Source organism: Dendrobates tinctorius, unplaced genomic scaffold (genome assembly GCF_039654945.1).
Source record: "Dendrobates tinctorius isolate UK_male_01 unplaced genomic scaffold, ASM3965494v1 ptg000078l, whole genome shotgun sequence".
Classification (NCBI taxonomy): Eukaryota; Metazoa; Chordata; class Amphibia; order Anura; family Dendrobatidae; genus Dendrobates; species Dendrobates tinctorius.
In genome coordinates this window covers 3,000,702-3,012,861 of record NW_027361746.1, presented here as the reverse complement: position 1 = coordinate 3,012,861, position 12,160 = coordinate 3,000,702, and positions in this window count along the sequence as shown.

The following is a 12,160-nucleotide window of genomic DNA, read 5'->3' as shown; positions in this document are numbered from 1 at the left end:
ATTCATACATACTACATACATACTACATATATACATACATACTGCATACATACAACATGCTACAGACATACAACATACATACTACATACATACTACATACAATACATTCATACATTCATACAATACATACATACTACATACAATACATTCATACATTCATACAATACATACTTATAGACATACAGTACATATAACATAGAGTACATACTCACCAATACTTGTCACTTTGATCCCCGAAGCCAGTGTCATCTGTGGAAAAATATGAAAATAACAAACAAACAATATACTCCCTGATCCGCAGAAATCCACGCGTGTCCCACGCCGATCTCCCGTGGAAAACAGCAGCATCAGCTGATGTGACCACTCTCTACAGGGCTCCAGGAATCCAATGACCGGAGGTAGGTATCCTTCCGCACTGTATTCCTCCGCCACTGTAAAAAAATAGTCCCTGGTCTCACTTTATGGCAAAAGCTGCGTGGGAACTTTCTCACACAGCAATGCCAAAAGTGAGCCTAGAGACTATTTTTTTACAGTGGCGGAGGAATACAGTGCGGAAGGATACCTACCTCCCGTCATTGGATTCCTGGAGCCCCGTAGAGAGCGGTCGCATCAGCTGATGCTGCTGTTCTCCACGAGAGATCGGCGTGGGACATGAGTGGATTTCTGTGGATCAGGGAGTATATAGGTAGCCTGTTATTTTCATATTTTTCCACAGATGACACTGGCTTCGGGGATCAAAGTGACAAGTATTGGTGAGTATGTACTCTATGTTATATGTACTGTATGTCTATATGTATGTATTGTATGAATGTATGAATGTATTGTATGTAGTATGTATGTTGTATGCCTGTTGTATGTCTGTAGCATGTTGTATGTATGTTGTATGTATGTAGTAAGTATGTAGTATGTACGTATGCATGTTGAATGAATGTAGTATATATGTAGTATGTACTGTATGTATGTTGTATGAATGTAGTATATATGTAGTATGTATGTAGTATGTATGTATGTTTTATGAATGTAGTATATATGAAGTATGTATGTAGTATGTAGTATGTATGCATGTTGTATGAATTTTGCATATATGTAGTATGTATGCAATATATAGTATGTATGTATATATGCTGTATGAATGTAGTATATATGTAGTATGTATGTTGTATGAATGTAGTAAATATGTAGTATGTATGTATGTATGTTGTATGAATGTAGTATACATGTAGTATGTATGTAGTATGTATGTGTGTTGTATGAATGTAGTATATATGTAGTATGTATGTATGTTGTATGAATGTAGTATATATGAAGTATGTATGTAGTATGTAGTATGTATGTTGTATGAATTTTGTATATATGTAGTATGTATGTAGTATGTATGTACGTATGTATGCTGTATGAATGTAGTATATATGTAGTATGTATGTTGTATGAATGTAGCATATATGTAGTATGCATGTAGTATGTATGTATGTATGCTGTATGAATGTAGTATATATGTAGTATGTATGTATGTTGTATGAATGTAGTATATATGTAGTATGTATGTAGTATGTAGTATGTATGTATGCTGTATGAATGTAGTATAAATGTAGTATGTATGTTGTATGAATGTAGTATATATGAAGTATGTATGTAGTATGTATGTATGTTGTATGAGTGTAGTATATATGAAGTATGTATGTAGTATGTATGTATGTTGTATGAATGTTGTATACTGTATATGTAGTATGTATGTAGTATGTATGAATGTTGTATATATGTAGTATGTATGTATGTAGTATGTATGTAGTATGCATGTTTTTGGGTTTTTTTTACATTCAACACATTAGCCAGATGATGGGACTACTACTGTCCCATCATTGACTAATGTGTCAATCACTGTCAATGTAGCAGGCATCACCCGATGGGACTTGTAGTCCCATCGGACGATGCCTGCACACACACAAGACCACCAGCAGGCCCGCACATACCCCCTGCAGCCGGCACAAGCCCCCGGTAGGCCCGTTCAGACCCCCGGCAGCCGGCACAAGCCCCCGGCAGGCCCGTACAGACCCCTGGCAGCCGGTACAAGCCCCCGGTAGGCCCGTACAGACCTCCGGCAGCCGGCACAAGCCCCCGGCAGGCCCGTACAGACCCCCGGCAGGCCCGCACAGACACGCACAGTGTCCGCCCACGCACCGCCCACACTCTTCCCCCCTCCCGAACTGGATGTGCAAGTAAAGAAAGGGTTTTTTTAATTCCGATATTTCTGTCCCATTGACTTGAATGGGACTTCCAGTATCAGAATCGGCGATACCGATACTTTTTTGGGTATCTGGCCGACCCAATCCGATCCGATATTTCTCAATATCGGATGGTATCGCTCAACACTACCAATGACCACAAGGATTGGACCATAGAGCACTTGAGTAAGGTAATCTTCCCTGATGAGTCTAATTTTCAGCTTTGCCCAACACCTGGTCATCTAATGATTAGACTGAGACCTGGAGAGGCGTACAAGCCACAGTCTCTTGCACCCACTGTGAAATTTGGTGGAGGATCAGTGATGACCTGGGGATGCTTCAGCAAGGCTGGAATTGGGCAGATTAATCTTTGTGAAGGACGTATGAATTGCTCAGGCAATGTTCCCCAACTCCGAGGACTGTTTTTTTGAGCAGGACAATGCACCATGCCACACAACTAGGTCAATCAATGTGTGGATAAAGGACCACCACATCAAATCCCTGTCATGGCTAGCCCTATCTCCAGACCTGAACCCTATTGAAACCTCTGGAATGTAATCAAGAGGAAGATGGATAGTCACAAGCCATCAAACAAAGAAGAACTGCTTACATTTTTGTACCAGGAGTGACATAAGATCACCCAAAAGCAGTGTGAAAGACTGGTGGAAAGCATGCCAAGATGCATGAAAGCTGTGATTAAACATCATGGTTATTCAACAAAATATTGATTTCTGAACTCTTCCTGAGTTAAAACATTAGTATTCTTGTTTCTAAATGATTATGAACTTGTTTTCTTAGCATTATTTGAGGACTGCAAGCACTGCATTTTTTTATATTTTGACCATTTCTCAATTTCTGAAAATAAATACAAAATTTAGTGCTTGCAAGTTTGAAGACATGTTTCCAGTAGTTTAAAGAATAAAAGCAATTTACATTTTACTTAAAAATATACCTATAAAGAGAAAAATCAGGCAAAATAAATATATACCATATATACTTGAGTATAAGCCGACCCGAGTATAAGCCGACCCCCCTAATTTTGCCATAAAAACTGGGAAAACTTATTTACTCAAGTATAAGCCTAGGGTGGAAATTGCAGCAGCTACTGGTGAATTTAAAAAATAAAAATAGATACCAATAAAAGTAAAATTGAGACATTAGTAGGTTAGATGTTTTTGAATATCCATATTGAATCAGGAGCCCCACATAATGCTCCATACAGTTCATGATAGCCCCATAAGATGCTCCATAGATTATGCCCCCATATGCTGCCCCCATAAGATGCTCCATAGATTATACCCCCATATGCTGCCCCCATAAGATGCTCCATAGATTATGCCCCCATATGCTGCCACCATAAGATGCTCCATAGATTATGCCCCCATATGCTGCCCCCATAAGATGCTCCATAGATTATGCCCCGATATGCTGCCCCCATAAGATGGTCCATAGATTATGCTCCCATATGCTGCCCCCATAAGATGCTCCACAGATTATGCCCCCATATGCTGCCCCCATAAAATGCTCCATAGATTATGCCCTCATATGCTGCCCCCATAAGATGCTCCATAGATTATGCCCCTATATGCTGCCCCAATAAGATGCTCTATAGATTATGCCCCTATATGCTGCCCCCATAAAATGCTCCATAGATTATGCCCCGATATGCTGCCCCCATAAGATGCTCCATAGATTATGCTCCCATATTCTGCCCCCATAAGATGCTCCATAGATTATGCCCCCATATGCTGCCCCAATAAGATGCTCCATAGATTATGCCCCCATATGCTGCCCGATAAGATGCTTTATAGATTATGCCCCTATATGCTGCCCCCATAAGATGCTCCATAGATTATGCCCCTATATGCTGCCCTTTAAGATGCTCCATAGATTATGACCCCATGTGCTGCCGCTGCTGCTGCATTTAAAAATAAAAAAAGACATACTCACCTCTCCGTCACTGGGGGCCAGGTGCCGGTGTCACTGCTGGCACCTGTGATATTCACCTGTCCGGGGTCCATCGCTGCTTTCTGCTGTCTGGAACATCATCTGTCAGTGACGTTCAGACTGCAGGGGGCACGGCGTGCACTAACCACATCACCGTGCCCTCTGTTGTCTGAACGTCACTGACAAATGACCTTCCAGACAGCAGCAAGCAGCGATGGACCGGGGACAGGTGAATATCGCTATACCTACGCGTCCTGGCGTGGTCTCTGCAGCCCCTTTCTCCCACGGTCTCCCTTCCTTCCTTCAGCGGTCATGTGGTTCCATGTGACTGCTGAAGGAAGGAAGGGAGATCATGGAAAAGCTGGGGCCTGCAGAGACAGCACCAGGACGGGTAAGTATGACCTGACACCCCCACCCCCCCTCCCCCTCCGACCCCCGGTGTATATGACTCAAATATAAGCCGAGAGGGGGGACTTTCAATTTTGTGTTTACTTATTTTATGTTTGTCTAATACTTAAATTTGTTTGGTTATCTGAAACATGTACGTGTGACAAACATGCAAAAGAATAGGAAATCAGGAGAGGGGCAAACACTTTTTCACACAACTGTATTCCTTCCAATACAGAGGGAACTTACAGTAGTTAGGAAACACTTATACAATATGAAGCAGAGTAAGCACAATGAATTACAGTGGGGAAAAAAAGTATTTAGTCAGTCAGCAATAGTGCAAGTTTCACCACTTAAAAAGATGAGAGGCGTCTGTAATTTACATCATAGGTAGACCTCAACTATGGGAGACAAACTGAGAAAAAAAAATCCAGAAAATCACATTGTCTGTTTTTTTTTCATTTTATTTGCATATTATGGTGGAAAATAAGTATTTGGTCAGAAACAAGCAATCAAGAATTCTGGCTCTCACAGACCTGTAACTTCTTCTTTAAGAGTCTCCTCTTTCCTCCACTCATTACCTGTAGTAATGGCACCTGTTTAAACTTGTTATCAGTATAAAAAGACACCTGTGCACACCCTCAAACAGTCTGACTCCAAACTCCACTATGATGAAGACCAAAGAGCTGTCAAAGGACACCAGAAACAAAATTGTAGCCCTGCACCAGGCTGGGAAGACTGAATCTGCAATAGCCAACCAGCTTGGAGTGAAGAAATCAACTGTCGGAGCAATAATTAGAAAATGGAAGACATACAAGACCACTGATAATCTCCCTCGATCTGGTGCTCCACGCAAAATCCCACCCCGTGGGGTCAGAATGATCACAAGAACGGTGAGCAAAAATCCCAGAACCACGCGGGGGGACCTAGTGAATGAACTGCAGAGAGCTGGGACCAATGTAACAAGGCCTACCATAAGTAACACACTACGCCACCATGGACTCAGATCCTGCAGTGCCAGACGTGTCCCACTGCTTAAGCCTGTACATGTCCGGGCCCGTCTGAAGTTTGCTAGAGAGCATTTGGATGATCCAGAGGAGTTTGGGGAGAATGTCCTATGGTCTGATGAAACCAAACTGGAACTGTTTGGTAGAAACACAACTTGTCGTGTTTGGAGGAAAAAGAATACTGAGTTGCATCCATCAAACACCATACCTACTGTAAAGCATGGTGGTGGAAACATCATGCTTTGGGGCTGTTTCTCTGCAAAGGGGCCAGGACGACTGATCCGGGTACATGAAAGAATGAATGGGGCCATGTATCGTGAGATTTTGAGTGCAAACCTCCTTCCATCAGCAAGGGCATTGAAGATGAAACGTGGCTGGGTCTTTCAACATGACAATGATCCAAAGCACACCGCCAGGGCAACGAAGGAGTGGCTTTGTAAGAAGCATTTCAAGGTCCTGGAGTGGCCTAGCCAGTCTCCAGATCTCAACCCTATAGAAAACCTTTGGAGGGAGTTGAAAGTCCGTGTTGCCAAGCGAAAAGCCAAAAACATCACTGCTCTAGAGGAGATCTGCATGGAGGAATGGGCCAACATACCAACAACAGTGTGTGGCAACCTTGTGAAGACTTACAGAAAACGTTTGACCTCTGTCATTGCCAACAAAGGATATATCACAAAGTATTGAGATGAAGTTTTGTTTCTGACCAAATACTTATTTTCCACCATAATATGCAAATAAAATGAAAAAAAAACAGACAATGTGATTTTCTGGATTTTTTTTTCTCAGTTTGTCTCCCATAGTTGAGGTCTACCTATGATGTAAATTACAGATGCCTCTCATCTTTTTAAGTGGTGGAACTTGCACTATTGCTGACTGACTAAATACTTTTTTTCCCCACTGTATACAATATGGAACACAGCTCTGAACACATCAAAACCCTGTCATGGGCAGCCCATTCTCCAGAACTGAACCCCATTGAAAACCTCTGGAATGTAATCAAGAGGATGATGGATAGTCACAAACTATCAAAGAACTGCCTAAATTTTTGAGCCAGAAGCAGTGTGAAAAACTGATGGAAATCATGCCAAGACGCATGAAAGCTGTTTTTAAAAATCATGGTTATTCCACAAAATACTGATTTTAGAACTCTTCCTGAGTTAAAATATTAGTATTGTTGTTTCTATATGAATATAAACTTGTTTTCTTTGCATTATTTGAGGTCTGAAAGCACTGCATTTTTTATAATTTTGACCATTTTTCTTTGTCAGAAAAAAAATACAAAATTTATTGCTTGGAAATTTGGAGACATGTTGTCAGAAGTTTATAGACTAAATGAACAATTTACATTTTACTCAAAAATATACCTATAAAGAGAAAAATCAGACAAACTGAACATTTGAAAGTGGTCTCTTAATTTTTGCCAGAGCTGTATTTTCATTGATTTTAAAGCAGAAAGTTGTGCACTAATGGCCACTCCTGCATAAAAATTCTGTGCATAAAAATTTAACTTCTGTACTTCATTCATTTTGTAACCTACAGAAAAAGGAACAACAGATAGAGAGCTAGCTCTCCGGGAAAAAGTTTAGTGGAAAGAGGGTTGTCAGGAAAATATGAAGTATTTCCTATTGTCCTAAGGTACACATACAGAGCTTCGGCTGCCCCACCCACATTTTGTTTGTGCAGTGTAAGATTGAGTTTCACCATGCAGCCACACTGCTGAAAGTCTCTGCTTCTACCTTTGTGAAATTCTATCCCCTCCCCACCTCCCTTCAGCAGTATGGTCACTTTTACTACCCAGACCAGTCTAGAGCAGTTTCTCCCTCCAAGATTTATATTTCCTTTGTCTATTGCAGGTCGAATTTAATAAAACATAATAATCCAAAAGACAGGAAAAATGTATTTTCAGAATCTGTATAATTAAAGCTATGCACCATAGCGTTTTGTGGCTTCCAGGATCCTCAGAAACTGGAGAAATAGTTTCTGCGCCCCAGTAACCTGCAGACATGGCATTTTTGGCCTCAAAAGAAAGATAATTTCATAAGAGAAAATAAAATGTCCCTGTCGCTACTTTCTGAGCCCCCCAGCCAGAGATATAGCAAGTAGATGTTTTTAATAACTGAGGTCAGCAAGGGAGGAATCCCTAAGTTTATAGGTAAACTATAAAATAGGAACAGCCATGTTGTAGAGTGTTCAGACCTGGGGACGACAGCGAACATCCATGCTGTGGACTGAATCTTTTCTTTGGGATATCCCCTCATCAAAACATCACACCAGTGACTGAGATGTAGAAAGTTTCATATTTTAATCCCTTTCATTTTATAGCTGTCTGTATATACTGTATTTTGTCTCCTTTTGTAATATCTTTTGTAAACACTGCCTATATTTTTCTGGAATAAATTTATATATTTACTAGTTTCATTTTCCTTGCTCTATGATCGAACCCACACATACTCTGCGGCAAATCACGCTACCTGTGGGTTGGTTCCTGACCCAATATAAGCTTTAGTATCAATCGAGGAACTGGTGGCAGCATAGCGTCCCTGGTGGTATTGGGAAATCCTGGCAGTGAGGTTTCTGTGTGTATTTCCAGCCTAGGACTGGTGGTATACACACCTCCCTCACTGTAGAGTGCCCGATAGACAATACATGACAAGGCAGTCTTTCCGGCGACTACTTATCCTAGGTACAGTTCTCTGACTGACTAGCAGGTAAGGGGGGTGCCAGAGAGCTGCAAGCTCCTAGCCGGAACTGAAAGTGGAAACAAAAGTTTGTGGGTCATATGGACATATATATTTAAATTAACAATTTGTGATAAGGGTTGATGTGGTCTATAGGGTGGCACACCGGTGTGTTATATCAGTTTAGATTTTAATAGTCAAAATGTTCATGTAATCTCCAGCTTTTACCCGATATCATTAGGGTCTGCTCAGATGACAGGATAAAACATTCGTTCACTCTTGGACCAATGTTATTCTATAGGGATGTGCCCATGTCTGATTTATTCTTCAGACTAAGTCTGTCCGAAGAAAAAAAATCCCAGCCTGAACAATTTGCACTTGATATTCAGATCAGAAAAAGATCAGCTCACCAAATAGTTGGGCATCGTAGAAGTGGAGTTGTCAGAAGCTATGCACATATCCAAAAATGAAGGGAGAAATGATCCAGTGGAAATAGAGGCTTTCTTTTAAAAGTAAAACTTAGCATTTACTCAAGTATAAAAAACTTCAAAAATACAGGCAACATAGTACAAAATTTTGTCAACAGGACCTACTAGTTTTCAACAATCTGTCTTACTCATGGACGTTGGGTATTTAAATTAAATGACTAATTGTACAGCATGGATGAGATGAGTCCTCCAAGCAAGAATTCACTCTTAGGCCAGGGTCACATTTGCGTATGCAATGCAACGAACTCGCGCGAGTCTCTCACAGCAATACCCAGCACTGCCGCTGGCACTCGGACCGGAGTGTGTGGCTGCCTAGAAATATACGCAGCCACACACTTCCGTCCGGGTGCCGGTGGCAGTGCTGGGCATTGATGCGAGAGACTCGCGTGAGTTTCTCGCATTGCACACGCAAGTGTGGCCCCGACCTTACTCATAAAGCAGCATTCTGACTTACGGGAGGGGGGTCCTGAGTGGAAAAAAGCCTCCATGACATTCATATGCTCTGACAGGTCATATGGCCAGCGTTTAATACTCAAACCTATATTTTTCTGCTCTTTGCACTGTTTTTGGCTCCAAACTTCTTATCCGCCACTGCTTATTCCTCGCCTGACATCCCTGATTGATTCACCATTACAGTCTATTGTAGGAAAGGAATCAGTATTATAAGTACTACCTATATGGACAATTCTGTGCTGCACACAAAGACCTATGTGTGCTTCTGTGCACAAATATCTCCATAAGATTGCTGAAGAAAACTGTAATCTAAACATACTCTTAAATAGGCATTTTTCTGCAGGGCTCACGAGCGATTTATTTTTTGTTTTCTTCCAATGCGGTACAAAAGTTGCACGTTTGGCACAATGAACTATTCCAGTGTGGCGTTCTTGCTCAGCAATCAGCGTTGATTACTCCTGGCCTCCTTAGAAACCAAACAACTGACTCCTTGTCAGTCTATATTCATGCTTGTCCATTTGCCGCTGAAATAACTGCCTAACAAACAGTGATAAAGTGTATCTCAATAATACCAGGAATATTTTTTTTTCTTATAATAATTGAGCAAAGTTGGTGAAATTGTCAGCTAGTTGCTCAAGATAAATTTTCTGGAGAAAACTCCGTCTTTGCTCCGATGAATGCCGCTGGCGGGGATTGGGCTCATTGTGGAGTTACAAACAGCTAAGATTATACTTTATCTAGCTCACGTACAATACGTCTCCCATTGTATTTCGGGAGCTGCGATATGTTCAATTGCCTGGCCGCCATTTCATTGTAATTGCAATGGATTGGTACAAGAGTTTGATTGTTTTATGTGTGTGTCTTTATGTTTCTTTTTTTCTGAGTTTAGAAGAATGGCTTTTTGATAGGTAGTCACAGCTGCATTGTAACTATTTTCAAAGCGGTGAAAGTATAATAATAAAAAGATTCTATAAACAAAAGTTTCTATAAGGATCTAAGGATGGAAGAAATGAGCAAGCAATTAAAGAGGTTGTAGAAGGTTAGAATAAGGCTACATTCACACATAGACATCATACTAACAAATAGAGTTTCATTGATGCATACACTAATCCATTTTAATGGGGTTGTCCACCTTTGGGGACAGTTTGTTTTTACTTAAATACATTTATTTGGGGCTAAAGGTTATTTTTACAATGGGCTTTTATTAAAAATGTTGCACCGTTGCCTTCTCTAGCCTGTGTTGCTCTGTCTATTGCTGGCTGCAGAATGAATTAATTCAGAATCCATCAGTAAGCTCATTTTGTTTAACAGTTAAATTTGCAACCCTGTTATTTGTCTTTTGTGGTGTTTTTTGACCTCAGACCAATTTAAAGTTGAATGTGCAGGAAACAAAGCCTGCAAAAGCCAATGATGTAACATTTTGAATGAATCCTAATTACAAAAAACTGATTTTTATCCCAAAAAAATTGTTCCCAAAACTTGGACAACTTCTTTAACTCATTTCTGACCTAAGACGTATCCACACATCCTCGATGACGTCACCACCAGTCACTGAGGCCACGCTCGCAGCCACTCAGTCACCAGTGGTTCTTAGCCTGGACAGTCGCATCTTGGCACCGTCCAGGTTGAAAACTGTTTATCTCCCAGACATGGATTACAGCATGAGACAGAATGACAGACGGTATAGTATATTGTTGTTTTTTTATTTTAGTTTTATTACAGGAGATCGAGTGCTTCAGTGGAATTAGGCAAGGTCATAAGTATGGTTTAATTAAGTTTATTAAAGGAGTCTGTGTCATTCTTTCAATTAAAGGACTTTTTTTGGGGTGTCTGTGTTTTCTTACAATGTGACTATGGGGTTAGTAATGGGGGAGTCTTATTGATGCCTCCCATTACTAACCTCGGGGCTTGATGTCACCTGACAATACAAAGGTGACATCAACCTACCCAACTATTACCCCACTTGCCACCGCTACAGGACAAGTGGGAAGAGCCGGGCAAAGTGCCAGAATTGGCGCATCTAATAGATGTGCCATTTCTGGGCAGCTGCAGACTGCTATTTTTAGGATGGGGGGGCCAATATCCATGGCCCCTTACCAGCTTGAGAATACCAACCACCAGCTATCTGCTTTAGCAAGGTTGGTTGTCAAAAATGGGGGGACCCAAGGCAGTTGTTTAAATTATTTATTTAAATAATTTTAAATAAAGCATGGGAACCCCTCTATTTTTGATAACTAGCCTTGCTGAAGCTGAAAGCTGAGGGTTGCAGCCCCCAGCTATGAGTTTTGCCTGACTGGTTAGCAAAAATACAGGGGAACCCACGCCGATTTTTTTAAATAATTTATTTACAGAGCAGGAGCCGCTGATGAATACTCCCATCCACTGTTCCTGCTCTCACTGTAATTAGCGGCAGCAGTTGTCGGATGATGGGATCAGTAGTCCCATCAGCTGACACCAGTGATCGGAGGTAAACTTTATACCTCCAATCACAGCTGAGCACTCATGCTGTCTTTTGACAGCTTGGGAACTGTGGCTCTCTGACCAGCGGAGATGATTACACCGCCGATCAGAAGCGGTGTTTGTCGCGCTGTCATGCACATTACAGTGTGGCAAACACAGGATGTTCAGGCTCCCCATTCAAGTGAATTGGGACTAAATTTGGGTTTGGGTCCAGGTACAGTTCTGCTACCCCAACATTTTGTAACTGTTTGGTCGAACCCGCCAGACCCAAACATCCAGGTGTCCGCCCATCTCTAATCACGATCAGCCCGCAGATGTTAACATGCTAGGAGCCAGAAGACAGCTCATCAAATCAGCTGTCATGTGCCTGAAAAGATGCAGACACAGCATAGGTCATAAAGGGGTTAAAGGCCTGGAGGTAGAATAGAGAAGTCTTGGGATTACCATGACTTTGTTGGACAAGCTTGCAGTGATTTCCAAGACTAAAAGTGCCTGGCACTCACTCCCAAGAGGATAGG